A 16,771-nucleotide genomic window follows, 5' to 3' on the forward strand; every position below is an offset into this window, starting at 1 on the left:
TGACAGCTGTAGGGAAGATGCTGACCTCTGTGCGCGCGGGTATGAACACGATGTTAACGGTGTTTGGGACATGGTCCACATACGTGCAAGGCGTGTCCCGCAGACAAACGCCATGAACCCCATTTACATGACGTGGAGCTCATGTTCACCAGCCAATAAATTTTGTTCAGTGATGCGACCTCTCGATGGTTTTTTTTTATTCTACCGTTGCCACATTGCTGCTTCTGTACCTGAATAATAAGCACCCGTCGTTACTGCAGACTTATATCAAACAAATCCGCACGGTGCAATCTCTGCATATGACGCTGTGATTTTTCTGCCGATGAATACATGTGGCATCCAAGAATAAGTGCAGTCAAAGTCGCCTCAAGAAGAGTAATTGCCAATTTATTGATGGAAACGCGTACACTAGCCAACGAAGTCACCAAACACACGGGTTAATGAAAGCGCGTGTTAGTGCTGTACCGCCGATGCAGTTCTGCTGCATACGCCGGTGAACTACCGTTCCCGCTGCAGTTTGTGCAATTTTAAATTCCCCATGGGAGCTGCTTGGAAACGTACAAAGCTAAAGACTGACTAACTTTTCAGTACTTCTTTATATTACTAGCGAGAGGTGCCACATGATATATTTAAAGGCAGAGCAGCGCCAGTCAAAGTAGATGAGCGCTGGCGGCAAGGCCCAGTTTAGTCGTCTGCAGCGTAAGTATAAGAAAGAATTCAGTTGAGTACAAAACTCACATGCAAGAAGGGACTACGTTGTGAAACAAACAAATCACTCGGCGTGTTAAGTTTGCTCACGCAGCATCGAGGTGTGATGACTTCCCAAATGGGACGCGAACTTTTCAGCGAGAAATGGAACAAAAATACCATATGCAGCAGCTATTAGCGATTCTCGCCCCGAACTACCTGTTTTCTAAACACATTTCCAAAAACGCAAACAATATCTAAGAATAACGCTGTTAACGCTGAATAACGAAAAGAATAACGCTGTTAAAGAAGCACTTCCTTAGTATCATTCTGATAAGACAGAGCGTGGTATATACCCTTTACAAACAAGACAGGGTGAAAACTTCGCAGCTCAAAAGAATCGACAAGAGTTATGCATGGAGCAACTATCAACAGTTAAACATGTGCGAAGCCACGCATAAAATAGATGTAAAAACATGAAGTGCGCGACAGCTGGTGCGAGGATTTACCGCGCCACATGGAACCAACAACTTCAGTTCTTGCAAACTTTAGTAGCTTTAACATACAACGCAATGCGCTCGTGCAGTCGTGCTGCTTAGCTAGCGCAACGCGTTAAAGAAGCGGAAAACAATATAAGCGGCAAACAGCATTCCGAACTTAAGCGAAATGCCTTTAAACCTCATGCTGCAATGCAGACGAACTTTGTTGCTCACGCGTTTAACTATGATCGAGTGGGAAAAAAAACACCGACGAGACAAAGGAAAGGATGAGAACAAGAAATTTCCCTTCGAAGCGACGATCCATTTTTGCTACCGTTGCTCCCGCTGATGAGGCTTTGCCGGGAATGATTAGAACCGTATCGCTGGCATGTTTTCACCGGTATTTGAGCCCCCCACCCTGCAACAATTTTTCTTCGACATTCCCTGAAGCTTTGGCCACCCCACACGTGCGAGTGGTGTTGCCTATCTTACTTTCAAAACGTGAATAAGACAGAGAAGCACGATCAACGACAGAACAAACTACGGCGCGCGCCAGGCTCCTCTCCCGCGTGTTCTGCGCAAGGCCGCCACCAGTGGCGCGTCCGTCGGCGGGCACGGCGCGTATAGCGAACGCGATCGTATTTGAGAGGGATTAAAGAAATCAGCGAAGGCAGCTGCACCGTATTAGCGAAAGCACACGTGGACCTTAGCATAACGCACCGAGATAGCCAGCGGGGCCGCAGTGTAGGGTCTGTAACAGCCAACGAAACGTTCTCGAAGGTGTCTGCCTCCGACGACGGTAGTTCTTCATCAGAACCAGCGAAACTCTGAAATATATCTTGGATCATAGGGAGATGCGGAGACAGTTAGGGCTGCCTTTGGAAATAACGTCTTCCTAAGGATTCAATTCGACGCCGTGACTCATTTGGCAGCGCTGTACAACATTCTGCTATGATGGTTTCGCGAACGTTATCTAAAATTATGCATGTGATTTCACAGAAATATTAATTCGTTCGCCATCAGATATACCCGGCCTAATCTTAGCGTCTGCGCAGAAGTGAGCACGTGACAGCTGGTGGCTTCATTTCTCAAGGCGACCAGCTAGTGAGCACATCATAAGTAGCGTCGTATAGATTATTTAACGCAATGATTAATTCGTACGCAACGGTCGTGCTGCCCACTGCTGTCCAAAACCGCCGGTGCAGAATTGAAACAACCGTGTATTTAATTTCAACCTCAATTGCGACTCACGTGGTACATAAACAAGACAGATTTTAATACCATTCCCAATGTTAGCACGGACTATCGTTATGGTAAAGTTTAGCTGTATCTTCTATATAGATACTGCGTTGTCAATGGATCGTACTTTTTGTCAAATCCTGGCTTAATCATTAGGCTGAACAAAAAAGAGCGTTTGTTCAGGCGTTTCAAATGTTCATTAAATATAGTGTTTCCCATTTAAGAACCTATTTAACACAGATCTATTAATCCACGATACGACTGTTCAGAACCACTCGTCTAGCTCTTTATATTATCGTGTCGGGATGGTCTGCAACACGGTAATTTCTTGCACCCACTAGGTAAATGTGTTATCAGAAATAGAAGAAATTGTAGTTCAGGATTTACTTCTTGGAATAAGCTTCATGTTGATGTTAACTAAATCCCGATGCCCCAATATGTAACATTTCGCCTAGCTCTCGATTCATCCGCATTTTCTGCTCTTCTTTCTTTTGAAAAAAAAATTGTTTTCCACACTTCTCTCTAAAGCTCTAACTACACCTTCTGTTTCCTACAATCTTGTATACTAGCCCATCCAGGCCCTATATGTCTTGCTTGTGTCTGTTTTTTAGTGGAAATATTGAGTGGATCCCGATGGCCTTTGACTAAGAATCGAAATATTCGCATGCGATTATTTCTTTGAATAAATAATAATATTTCCTGAGGAAACAATAATGATGGTGATGATAATTAGGTTTTAGGTTCGCTTCTGTCGCGTGAAGCAAGCGTATCGCTGAAGACTAGTGATTCCCTTTAAACACTCAACGGTGTGGTGCCAACAGAAGCAATACTTTTTTTTCAGACACACCTGAAACGTCCCTTTTTTTTGTTAGCGTCATTCCGGCATTGAACAAAATGTTAAAACGCCGGGTAATTGTAATACTGAAGGCAACGATGTGAGGAAAACAGAGCAAGAACAAAAAAATATATAGGCAAAATATCTGTACTGCAATGCGAATTGCAGCTTTCACTGATGGTCTTTTAACGAGCCCTAACGTTTACCCAATAATGTTCTCGTTGAATGGGCAGAACGAGTATTACTGTTTTCTGCCTTCAAGAGCACATGTCGTGAAGGACTCGATTCTTTGAGGCGCTAATTTTTTTACGTCATTTGCGCAGCGTCAAAACCAACCTCGATTAGAATGAGGACAGAGCCGGTACGACGAGGTAATGAGGAGTTGCTTCTCTTTTCTGTGGCCTGAGTATACTGTGGTAATTGCATGTTGTAAGGGCACAGGCAAAGATCATAAGGACTCCTTTTTGCTTTCTTACTTTCTGTTATTCTGCCCTTGTCATTTCCTTTCTTCTGTTTCTACCTTGTTTCCTTTATTTCGTTCAAAATCTCTAATTTGAAAACAGGCGTCGTGGTCTACAAGAGTATTCAGTGAAATCCCCCCTGTGCTATGTCTATCTTTCACATCCAGTGGTTTCTGAACCAATCAGTTGGACAGCTATATTTACATTCGGATCAGTCAGTGATCGGTAATTATCGCAGAGAACATTGATTGAGCAATGCGTGCAATGACCGATGTGGTCTTTAGAAGAGGACATTAGGAGGACATCGCGTCATCACTCTTGCTTCCATATGAGATGTTCGAAGAAAAGCTTTTCGTTTCTTTTTTTTTTTCGAATGACATTACACACGAGTGAGCAAGAATGCAGTCTACCTACAAATTGTCATGAATAAATTTAGTTTTTTTTTTCTACACTGCTATCGTACAGCACGGGCAACGCACGCCCGAGCTGAAAAAGTTAGCACGAGCGTTAAACAAATGTGCGTTACGACTGTGGCCGGATGACAAAGAATGATGGCATTTCTAACGAAGATGAATGAGAAAAGGAGATTGTCTTTCTTTATATTTATTTCCGCGGCTATCGGTTCAATATTTACCTTCCGAAAATAGCATATATCAGGGACTTGCCGCTTCGTAATGGAATGAGGTTCTTGCTTTCCAGTACGCTTTCTGACATAATGTCCTTTTTTTTCCTATTCTAATAAGATGAGAAATAAGGATATTATTTTTTTTATGGTTAAGCATGACAAATGCAGTCCTTTTGTGATAATGGAACAGTTGCCAATGCCGTTACCCTTGTGGGCACGAGCTGTTTGAACACGTAACAGCAACAGCGAAACCACATTTTACTGAAGCTTAACTACCGCACGTTTATGTGCATATATCACCCAAAAACTCAGTCATATAGCTGTGAAGTAGTGCACATGTAACAAAGCAAGGACGAAGGACAGCGGTGTTGAAATGGGGAAGGCAGTGCGCATCCAATAGACCATCTGACATTGACATTCGCGCATGTTGACGGATATCTGGCGATCGAGACCCCTATATTCTCCTCTCTCTCTGCGGACATCCGCTCAACGCTGCGTAATATAACGGGTGAGTATCCGTGGGAAGTTGATAACACTGCATGAGAGAAACATAAAATAAATGCATGAAATAGTAGGCAAACCAAGGTTCAGCCAAAAGTTTAAGCGATGTTTGGATAAAAAGAAGCTTTTGCACCTAACGGCAATGGTCATGAGATCCCGTCAAGCTTCATCAAGATATTGTTTTCTATAGAATGCACATCGAGTGCAGAGGCCCACAGTTATATTTTCTTAACCGGAGTATTTTACAATTTACAAAAAAACACACTAAAAAATGGAGGCGCGTACTCCCGCACCTAGGAAAAAGTTAGCTCACTTAGGCCCTCAGTCCACTGCTACACTTGTTGTCCTTGATGCTGCTGATCGCTTTATTATATTCCTTTCCATTTTGTTTAATGGTTAAGTGCTCCTAAATGTACTAACAAAATTTTATGATAGCTCAGCAGTTATATGTTCTATTATTCTGACCTGGCACTGCATATTGAATGCTATTTAGCATTTGCCATCGTTTTCTACGACAGGTTGTGATGCTATGAGTACTAAGCTATTAAACATGACTAAACACAATTCAATTTCAAGATCAAACGTTCGGCAACGAATTTATTGCGCGTCTTAAGAAGACTGCAGATTGTGGAGTGAAAGCGCGTTTGAGGCATGATCCTGTTTTCTCGTCATTTTGTTGTTGAGAGCTCCTTGAATCGGCCTTGCTTTGCGTGGCCTTCGCACTCTCCGTTCGGATGTTACACGAGGGCAGCCTCTTCAACAAACTTCACGGGGTTTCTGCTTGGGTTGAGCAAAACTGGAATGTAGAAAGTGCGCAAGAAAGAATAAATGGCTGCTAAAGCCGGCGAATACGGTCAACATGACAATTACCGAAAGAAAAGAAACAAGCACCGCTCCCGTCGCAAATCTGCTGGTTCCTTCACGACACTCGGCAGGATTTCACTTGCCCGGAATGCTGGCGCTGTGGCTCCTCGATGTCGTCTCTACTTTTCGTCTCTTTCGTGTTATCGAGACCTGTGACTTAGGAGGGTGGCAGATTTCGCTTGTTCGTATTCCATTATATTGCACGCGCGTGAAAACACAGGACGGCAAGGCATAGGAACAGGTGGTGGTCCTTATTTCTTGTGGTCCTGCTTTACCACTTCGCGATGCACGTCCTTGCAACCGAAACTGTGCGCATAAATCTATGGACATGACCCGGCGTGGCACGACAGTTCTGCAAACATTGCACTGCTAAAGGCTAAAGTCATGAAATTGAATTCCGGCCGCGATAGCTGCGATCTGATTGGCAGGAATGCGAAATACACACATGTACCTTACACTGGGCGCCCCTTCAAAAGCCCCAAGGGGTCAAAATTATTCCGAAGTCCCTCTATGTGGTATTCTTTATTATCAGAATGAGATTTTGGCACATAAAACCCCGAAATTTAGTTTTCTTATCATTTATACACATGTATATACCCTATGGATGTAGTTGATTGTTTATTTATAATTATCAAGAACGCTCCGCCTGGTTTATTCGATTCTATTCATGCATTATAACGAGAGTAGCACACTGAGCTGAATACACGTATGTATAGAGTAAGATTCTTGCCATATTATGTCAAATCGCCATTTTTCTATGATAATAAACCGCTGGATTTACACGCTCCTATAGACAAATAAAACGAGGAAGGCGCAATTAAAATTAGTAAATAAACAGGGGAAATAAACTTTGGTGCGCAATGAAACCTTCGTGTCTGACTCAAATTTTTTTCGTGTGCTACTTTCTTCACGAAAACAAACTGCAGCCTAATGGAAAACATCTGAACTAAATTATTAAGTCTTGTGTTCATGTTGGATTATGTCGCTAGTGCATTAGTTAAGTACAATGCTGAACCTTTACTGGGTGGCACACTTAACATACATGTCTACCCGAGTCTTTGAGAAGTTGTTATTTCCCCTGGATACATATCAGATAAAGACAGACCACATGGGTGGCCACAAGATAAGTGTACAGTCGCACAGCCATGATACGAGGGATCATGCAAGACACTAAGTTTCGCGCAACACTTTCCTTAAATGTTGGAATGCCGGAATGCTGGTGTCTTACGGGCCAAAACCACGATTAGATTACGAGACACGTGGTAGTGGGGGATCCTGGATTAATTTTGACCACCAAAGGATGATTAACGTGCACTAAATGCACGGGACCGCGGCCATTTTTGCATTTCGGCTCCATCAGAATGCGGACGCCACGGCCGGAATTCGATCACGTGACTTCGTGCTTAGCAGCCCAACAGCAAAGCGACTAAACAACCACGGCGGGTGAATCAAATTCCCGTCGCGCCGGCCGCATGTTGATGAAGGCGAAATTCAAAAATGGCCGCGTCCCATGCATTGGAGGTACGCTAAAGAACCCCATATGATCAAAATAATCCCGAGTTTCCCAGTACTATGTACCTCGTAATCGGACCGTGATTTCGGTCCGTAAAACTAGAGAATCTTCAAAAAAAGGGAATTGCAAGATGGACAAACAAGGCGACGCTCACTGCGATGCGGAGGAGTCCGCAAGCCGGAGTCCGTGAGCCAATCAGAGCCCGCTACCACGCCAGGTCTCTAGGACTACACAAACCCCAGAAATCAGTTTAGCTAGTTACATTAGGTAATATATTTTGATGGTGACGTAGTGCATTTCACTTTAGTGCTTATCTTCTGCCTTCTTCCTGGCTGTTTTAGCCAAACCAAGTTTTGGTTGGTCGTAAGATCTTTGCACAGCGTGTACCTATACGGTAAATATGAAATGGTAGTCGACATCAAATAAAGCCGTAAAGTTCAAAATTTTATCGGCAGACAAGACCTGCCTCCGCCTTTATTGCCCCCCCCCTCCGATACACCACAACAAAAAAATTAGAAATTGTCAATCATTGCGAACGTTTTGTGCCGAAAGAGGGTTGACAAAATCTACGGTTGCAAGCTAGCGCGGTTCACAATATCATCACCAATAAAAAAAATGAGGTTCGTTCTACTTCATTATACGGTTCCACCTGCGGCAATATTTTGTTTTCTCTTGGCCGCCTTGTTGGCGTCATGAAATATGGGTAGAAAAGAAACCAAAAGGCGGCAAGTTTGGAAAGTCTAATGGGCTGAGCGGAACTTCTATGATTTGTGCGCAGAAACTTTCGTTCGCACACAGTTCCCTTTTCAAGCTCCATTTAACTCCACCGATCCGCTCGCTTCGAAAAGTCCGAGTCTCCTACCATCGCGAACGCCATGATTTCCCCACTTTTTTTTTAATTCCTTCCCTACTTTTTATTCTCCTTCTTTTAAAGAGATTACCTGTTCGCTCTATGAACCCAATTTCTCCGTTCTCTGAACGCCCTAGAAGCTTCCACTTTGAACGGGGGCTTGTTTAACTCCAGGCTGTTTATTACGCAGCAAATCGCGAAAATTTCGACGACCAAGCGAGGAAAGTGGCTAAAGGCGCAAGTACAAAATGGGTGCTGCATTCTCGAAGCTCCCTCTTACGTAATTTTGTAGCTTTAATTTTTTTTATTCGTGTGGATACGAAAGCGTCCAAGCAGTAGGCGTTACTCGCTTTGTTCTCAAAGTCTACACCCCACTTCTCTCGTTCACGAGAGTTTTGCTCCTGCTACATTGCACCTCGTTTGCGCTTGCTTTAGTGCAAATGCTTCCCCAGGTCCGACACGTGTCCTGTCGTTTAAAACAACGAGGGCGCAATGAACTCGGCAATTTGTGGCACTAAAGATGCGTTCCTTCTCTACTTACTGCCAGAGATTGCATGCATTCCCATCACATTTTTTTCTCCTGCTACGACACAAGGTTTATTTGTTACTTTATGCACTGCCCAAATCTTCGCGTTCTTCACGGTAGACTTTTTTTACTTGGGTAATTCATGGAAGCAAAGTCAGACTTTTTATGCGAAGCATATTACTGGACCTCAACCCAGCTCCTCAGGCGCGGCGGTGTCGCCTTCAATGACCTTTGACCCCATGCCATACCACGTGACACCGTGACGTCACGACAGAGGAGAAACGGGGCTCCAACTCGCGCCGTCGCTCGCGGCGTCGCCTTGAAGGCTGACCACGTGACACCGTGACGTCACGACAGAGGAGAAACGGGGCTCCAACTCGCACCGTCGCTCGCGGCGTCGCGGCGGTATATAAGCAGCTGCGCATGTTTCTAGGTGGCTTTGGCTCAACTCTTGCAAGATGGGCTGGGTGGGAATCGAACCAGGGTCTCCGAAGTGTGAGACGGAGACGCTACCACTGAGCCACGAGTACGATGCTTCAAAGCGGTACAAAAGCGCCTCTAGTGAATGCGGTGTTGCCTTAGAAACGAGCTGTTTCTAAGGCTCAGGCGTGCGTCGCTTGCTCAGGCGCACATTTCGTTGCCGCGCCGAACGCTGCGTTGCTCGACGCTCACCGCGTCCAATGCGGGGCGCGTAGTCGCTGCGCCGTAGCCCATTGTCTTACACCCCTTGGCGGGTCGACGGGAACGCTGTCGCGTTCCACTCTTGAAGGTGAAGCAGAGTAACGCATGAGTTGTTTCTTCGTCTAGCCGAACCAAATATAGCCAAGCAACAGCAGTTCACCAGGCTGAACAGTGGTTCAACAACTAAAAGGCTAGTATGCTTCGCATCCTGGGCTTAACCTTAGCCAAGCCACAGCCATTTTTTATGTTACGCTGGATCAGTTTCTAAGCTCCTGGTCCTCATTCGGGCTGCGCTCATGTTTGTCTGTTTCTTTTGAGCTTTGTTTTCACAGTTCGTGGCTGTCTGTGTACATAAACCCGCGCTCTCAGATTCCACATACTACAGTACGCTTTCGTACCAATAAATAACGAGTGCAACGTGGCTTCATTGCTGATTGATGTACTTCAGAACCTCCATCAGTTGTCATGGAGGTGTGACGGCGCACTAACTGGCAGGTACAAATGGAAGGAGGGACGTGGACTTAGCAGTTTGTTGGGCGAATTTGTTCACTAACACTAAGTAAAAAACAACTTAGTGGTGGCTTTAGCCACGAGCGTGGTCGGTGAACGTTCAACAGAATGACGACTGCTTGGCCGTTTCCTTACCGGCGTGATTCAACATTAGAGACGTTTAGCGTGTCCGGTATTCGGGCAAGCGCCGGCGGTTTTCCGGTTTAGCGGGGGCGTCAAGGTGAGCGGCCCGATCGGTGGCGCCAGCTGGTGGCGCAAAGCTCAACCACACAAACACAGAGCTAATTACTGTATTCTGCTTAGCTGCTGGGGTAAATTTTCGACAGTGGCGTAATCGTGTTCACAATTACGCCGCTGCCAAAAATTTGCACGAGTGGCGAAGCAGGATATGGTGAGTTACTGCAGTTTTAGCTATGCGTTTGTCTGGTTGATCTCTACAACACCAGGCGGCTTCACCGCTCACGTTTACGCCCCGACCATCCGGTAATCCGCCCAAACCGCTCCCATTTACCGAAATAGCGTACAAGCTAAAAGTCTCCATTATAGATGCGCTCCTCGCGATCACGTGAATTCTAGATCATTCCCGAAACAGCTCGGAGCGCGCCTCCATACAGGTAGGTGGATGCATAGCCATTTCCAAGCTTCGAGAAGAACGCGAGGCTTATCGCCAGCACCGCCAGATGGCGCAGCCTGCCCAGAAAGAAGCGCGAGAGAGGAGCCCAGTTGCCGCGTGACGCGTTTCTCAGCGTTCGCACGCACCGGCGCCCCACGCATCTCGGAGGCCATGCATAGGCTCCGCGGCGGTGTCGGTAGATGCCACCTGCATCGCTCTTTGGGAAGCACGAAAGCAAAATCCCGCCGCAGTACACGCCTCATGCATAACTCGTTTTGACAGTGGCAATACGTTGTGTAGCTATGTTGATTAAATGCCAAACGCCTCCCCCTCGATAGTCGCCGTGAGACGGGTACTAAGGAACATTGTCATCCTGTCACCACTTTCTCAAGGGTGCCGGGTACCCAAACGGAGCTAAGTATAGTTAACCCCTTGTCTTTCTACTCACTCAGTTTCTTTATCCATGTGTCAGCAGTATTTTGTCGCTCAGGCACATCAAGGCAATGCGCCCACTAGCTAGACCAAGGAACAAGATTTTATTGATTCTTGTGTACTTCTGCAGTTTATAAATATTGCTTGAAAATGTTCTGCCCGGATTTCTCCGTGATTGAGGCTATGTTTTGAACTTGATCAACAGTTGACGCGAGTTGACTTTCGAAAAATGTACATAATGCAGGGGCATTGGAATAGGCGTTTGATTTTGTAGAGCAACTTAAGCGAATATGTCGAGCCGTGCAGTAGCCGGAAAATAAGTGACGCATAGGCAGCAGGAACGCCATCAGTAAGACATCAAAAATGGGTTTCATGTAAATGCCTAAAATAAACAAAAGTTAATCGCGTTTCTTTTTCTTTTGACTAAGTAGACGGGCATTTCTATGTATTTCTATTTCTTCGTAAGACGACAGTGTGGCGCGTCTAGCTAACATCAGCATACTGATGTTACTGCATCACATGTGACTGCATCAAAATGGTGCTGCAGAATGCGACAGACATTTATTGAGATGTTTTCCGACTCCAACATTTCTCTTCACTTCCACCGCTGGGAAGTTAACCCTCGCTACCAATGCATGTGCAGTCGGATAAAGGAATTCCCCTGAGATACATTCGTTAGTTGCGATGGCAGAAAACCAAATAGAAGTGTTAAACGACGGCGTATGTTCAACAGCTTTAGTGGACGCAGTTCCAACTTTTGTTTATGTCTTCATTCCATACACTGGGGCTTCTCATGAAGCGCTTACTTGGCGCCATGCGAGACGCTCAGGCTGATTCATCAGTATAGACACAATGTTCATGGAGCACTATCGTGTACGAAAAGTTGATACGTCCTGTTAGCTCAAAAATCTTAGGAAACTGTTCAAACATTTCGTGAGGATTACTCGCTGCAACGGTTCTCACTTCTAGTTTAACGTAATCCAAAACACTCGGCAGCATCCAATTCTAGAATAGCCAGGTAATCCGGCTTTACCATGAAGTCAATGCAAATATTTCAGGTGCCAATGAGAAGAGGTCCACTAACTACGCCGTAATGCTTAACCCTTCTATGAAAACAGGTTGGGCAAGCTACATTTTAGGAAGCCAATGGTAAACTAGTCATGCACCGAAATGGGTATTAGGTTGGGCTGACAGCCTGTGATTAGTTTCAGTAACACTCCTTTTTCGAGAACCGTTGCTGTGGCCAGTGAGTCGCAGACCCTTGCGTAGGGCGGCGATAGAGACGTCGGGATCGTCAAAGTGGTTTTCTTTCTTTGTGCAACCGTTGTCCTTGTTATTCAGTATGCGGCGAAATGGCTCAGTCTGTTAAACGTACGACAAGCGTTGCCAAACACTGCGCACCGTCAAGGTGCATAATATCTTTCACACATAAACGCATGAGTTCCTGGAGTCGCTGCTCAAGTGGGTGCATTATAAGCCTGCTTCATGTAACTGCCTCACCTTGCTATTCATTTTCTTTTAAGTACACCACGCTCTGGTGTGCAGAAGTGCACGCCACCTTTCACGTGGCGATTTTCTTTCCAAACGTTAAATTCTTATCCACCAGCAGCTTTAAGCTAAGCTCTATCGTGTTCATGCAACGAAATATTCGGTCTCCATCGCTCTCGTCCGCGATACTTTCAGTTGAGTACTTGGCTTGCCTTTTTAGATCTCACTGAGAATTCTCGAACTGTTCTCCTTCTGCCTGTCCCCTGTTCTAGAAAGCGTACTTCTGATGACCTAAGGGTAGCTCTACGAACCTCATTCTGTTGCTAAACTCAGTATTCTTCAAACGTGACGACAGTGGCTTGGAAATACGCCTTGTTCACTCCCTTTCTAAATACAAAATTAACTTCTATTGCGTCCTTGCCAGTCATGCTCAGGAGTAACGCTGTCTTTGCCGCCCCTGTTCAGAGGCTTATCGAAGCACCGCGTCGAATCCAGAAACAGTTCGAATCGCTGCATGATCATTCCAGCGATTCTCATTTGATGAAGTTATGCGTAGGGAGTCTGGTGGCCCGATTCCTTCCAGGTCATTTTCGTGGTACCCACTGCTGGCGCCTTGGATGGATGGAAAAACTTTATTTTCGTCAGAACGCATGTGCGGACGATTCCGTGCTAGATGGCCATCAGCTCATGGCTGACGGCGACCTGGGTGGCCCACTCCACGGCCCTGGTCTGGACGACCGGGTCTGAGCTGGCCAACACGGCCTCCCACTGCTCGAGAGAAGGATCACGCATAATATCCGCCGGTGGCGGTGCTATGCTACAGCTCCATAATATGTGGTCATAGGTGGCCAGTTCCTGGCACCATTTGCATTCCGGCTGAACGTCCGGGTAGATTTTGTTTAACACGTATGGGTTATAGAAAGATCTCGTCTGGAATCTTCGCCAGACGCTTTCCTGCGCCTTCACCAATTGCTTGTCCGGTGGAGGGTAAATTCTCCGCTCAAGTTTGTAATGGTTAGTAATGTCGTGAAAGGACACCAGCCCATCTCTCGTGGACCTCCCTGGAACGTCCGGCTCACCTGCTCGGCTGACGAAACCTCGAGCATTCATGTGAGCCGCCTCGTTCCCAGGGTTCCCAGAGTGGGCCGGTACCCAGACAATTTCCACCTCCGTAGTCCCTCGCCCCGTGGCCCGATTTAGTAATCCTGCCGCTGTGACAGAGATTCTGCCCCTCGCCAAATTTCGGATGGCTGTTTTAGAGTCGCTGAAAATCAGGTCAGCTTCAGTATTACCTATAGCTAGCGCTATCGCCGCCTCCTCTGCAGTTTCTGAGGAGAGGGTTTTGACTGATCCAGAGGTGACTAAGCGTCCGCGCCCATCCACCACCACAACTGCGAATGCGTCCTTGTTCTTATACTCGGCGACATCTACGTAGACTGCCCCGTTGTACTTCCCGTACTTAGCATGTAAAGCTCTGGCTCTTGCCTTCCTACGGTTCTCGTGATGTATCGGGTGCATATTTTTAGGTAAAGGTTTTATGTACAAGCCCTTGTGCATTTCTCGCTTGACCTGAATTTTCATGTCCCCAGCTGGAGGATCAACTCCAATGCCGATCCCTTCCAATATATCCCTCCCTACTATCGTTTTGGAAAGTCTACTGAGTTGCATCGCCAAGTGTGCCTCCCGCAGTTCTTCCAAGGTGTTGTGCACCCCTAATCCCAGCAGCCTTTCGGTGGAAGTATTGTTAGGCAACCCAAGGGCCGCCTTATACGCCTGTCTAATCATAGCCTCCACCTTGCCTTTCTCCGTCGCGTCCATCTTCATATAAGGCGTCGCATACACTATTCTGAGCACAAACGCCTGTACCAGCTTACACAAGTCCTTTTCCTTGACGCCTTGTTTACGATTGGCGATTCTCCTGATAAGTCTCACGGTAGCATTGACAGTATTTTTTAGCCTTTCCAAGGCCTCCCTATTCTTCCTGTTAGTCTGCAAATACAGCCCCAGGATCCTGATCGTTTGGACCTCAGCGACCGGTGCACCCCCCACTTTCACCTTCAGCGGTGGTGGCGGCACATAGTGCCTCGCATGTATCCCTCTTGGTTTATCCCTAAGCACAAAAAGCTCGGACTTGGGCTGAGAGCACGAGAGTCCTGCCTCCCCGGCTAGCTCCTCCACAATATCCACTGCCTGTTGTAAACTTTCCTCCAATTGTGCGTCGCTTCCCTTTGTTACCCATAGAGTAATGTCATCCGCATAAAATGTATGTTTAAGTCCCGATATCATTGCCAGCCTGGGCGGTATCTTGATCAAGGCGAGATTAAACAAGAACGGCGATAAAACCGACCCTTGTGGTGTCCCCCTGCCCCCCAACGGGAAAGGATCCGATTTAAATTCTCCGACTACAATCTCCGCAGTCCTATCCTCCAGAAATGATCTGATGTATCGGAAGGTTCTACCCCCCGGTCCTATGTCCGATAGGTTCCTTAATATTGCCTCATGGGTGACATTGTCAAAGGCCTTTGTGAGGTCGAGCCCCAAGATAGCCTTCGTGCCCGTGCCGTACCCAGGATCAACCACGTCCTTTTTGAGCTGTATCATGACGTCCTGCGTTGATAAATTAGCCCTGAAGCCAATCATCGTTTTAGGTATCAACTCCTTGTCCTCCACATAACCCTGAAGCCTGTTGAGGACCACATGCTCCATCAATTTGGCCAAGCAGGACGTCAGCGAGATGGGTCGAAGATTCTCAATACAGATCTTCTTTCCTGGTTTAGGAATAAATGTAATCCTAGCATGCTTCCACTCTGCCGGGATCTCTCCGGCCGCCCAATATTTGTTCATCAAGTCCGTGAGCGCCCCCACTGACTTGAAATCCAGGTTCCTCAGCATTTTATTAGTAACCCCATCTGGACCCGCTGCCGACGTAGTACGAAGCTGCCCCATTGCAAACTCCACCTCCGCCACCGTAAAGTCCGCATCTAATTCGAGGTTTTCCTCTCCCGAGTAATCCGGCAAGAAACCGCTCACCTCGCCGTTTATGTAACGACTTCGGAGTTCTTGAATGAACTCCCCAGTCGTGCCTTGATACTGATGAACTAACCTAGCCATTTGACCCTTCTGCGCCGATTTGGTTGCCGCCGGATCTAAAAGGTGCCTCAACAACTGCCATGTTTTTTTGCATCCGAATTGCCCATTCATCCTGTCACAAATCTGACCCCATTGTTTGCACTGCAAGTCCAACGTGTAGGTTTCGATTTCTCGTTCTAGCTTGGCCACCTTCCTACGGAGGACCCCATTATGCTTTTGTTTCTTCCATCTCCGAAGGAGACTCGCATGCGCTTCCCACATGTGTAACAGTCTAGAGTCTGCCGTAAAACCTTCCTCCACCGTCGGAACCTCTGCTGTGGTACCCTTCACGTCCTGCTTGAGCGCCTCAACCCAGGCTCCCAAGTCCTCGATTTCCCCGCTCACTGTGTCTTTCCTGACTTTCCGAAATCTGTCCCAATCCGTCACTCTAGTTCCGTTTACCCTGTCTTTGTGCTTAGCAGCACTAAATACCGTGGAAAGGATATAGTGATCACTGCCCAGTGGCTGTCCCGTGTTTACCCACTTTGCATCCCTAATACCTTTAACAAATGTGAGGTCCGGAGAGGTGTCTGTGCTAACGCTGTTGCCTATCCTCGTATGATCTAGCGGGTTGTTCAAGGTTGTCCATTGTAGGTCCTGAGCTACCCGCCAAAGCCTATTTCCCTTTGGAGTGGCTCGGATGTAGCCCCACTCCGGATGAGGCGCGTTGAAATCTCCAACCACGATGAGTTGAGCCCTAGCCGCTAGCCGTTGCGTCTTTATCAAGAGGTCTGGCAAGCCCAGCCCTTTATCTTTAGGAGAAGAATATACATTAAGTACAAAGAGACTCTTATCGTCCTTTCTTTTGGGCAGAACCTCTAGCAGGACGTAGTCCTCTCTGCTGCTATCTATGGTATGCTGAATCGCCGTGGCGTTGCGATGGACTAGCACGGCCGTGAAGACGCTCGATACACCCCCCCGATCAATCTCTGGCGGTGTAAACGCCTTAAATCCCGGTAATTTCACCCAGCCACTAGCCTCTTGCAAAGCTGTAATGTCAGGCTTACTGTCCAGATTTTGTATGTGCAATTGCAGGTTGCCCCGCTTGCGACGGAAGCCCCTGCAATTCCACTGCCAAACCTCAATTTGCTGGCGAGGGGCCATGATTAGGCACTAGGTTTACTAACATCGGCGCTTGGCCGACTACGGGAGGCAATCTAGCCTGTAGCGTAGCATTGAGCTGTTGAAACATGCCCATAACCTGTGTTTGGAAAGCCCGCATGTCATTGGTGAAGGCGTCAAGACGCTCCTCAATCTTGTCTAGTCTGGCTTCGATCCTGTCGACCCGAGCTTCCAACCTATCCTGTCTTTCCTCCAGTTTTCCTATTCTGTCCGCAA

The 16,771-nt window shown here is 46.8% G+C and overlaps 1 protein-coding gene across 5 annotated transcripts in view; it reads right to left on the bottom strand.

Annotated features, from left to right (window-relative positions):
- The window catches only part of LOC135896588 (uncharacterized), a 483,964-nt gene that overhangs the window by 306,829 nt on the left and 160,364 nt on the right, over window positions 1-16,771 (bottom strand). For 2 of the 5 annotated variants that reach the window (XR_010562753.2, XR_010562754.2), the window contains exon 3: window positions 5,392-5,623. The exons of the other annotated variants lie outside the window; for them this stretch is intronic. The gene's annotated coding sequence lies outside the window, so the exon portion shown is untranslated. Of the gene's footprint in view, window positions 1-5,391; window positions 5,624-16,771 lie in introns of those variants that run through there. 5 annotated transcript variants of the gene reach the window in all.

Source organism: Dermacentor albipictus, chromosome 6 (genome assembly GCF_038994185.2).
Source record: "Dermacentor albipictus isolate Rhodes 1998 colony chromosome 6, USDA_Dalb.pri_finalv2, whole genome shotgun sequence".
NCBI classification, from domain to species: domain Eukaryota; kingdom Metazoa; phylum Arthropoda; class Arachnida; order Ixodida; family Ixodidae; genus Dermacentor; species Dermacentor albipictus.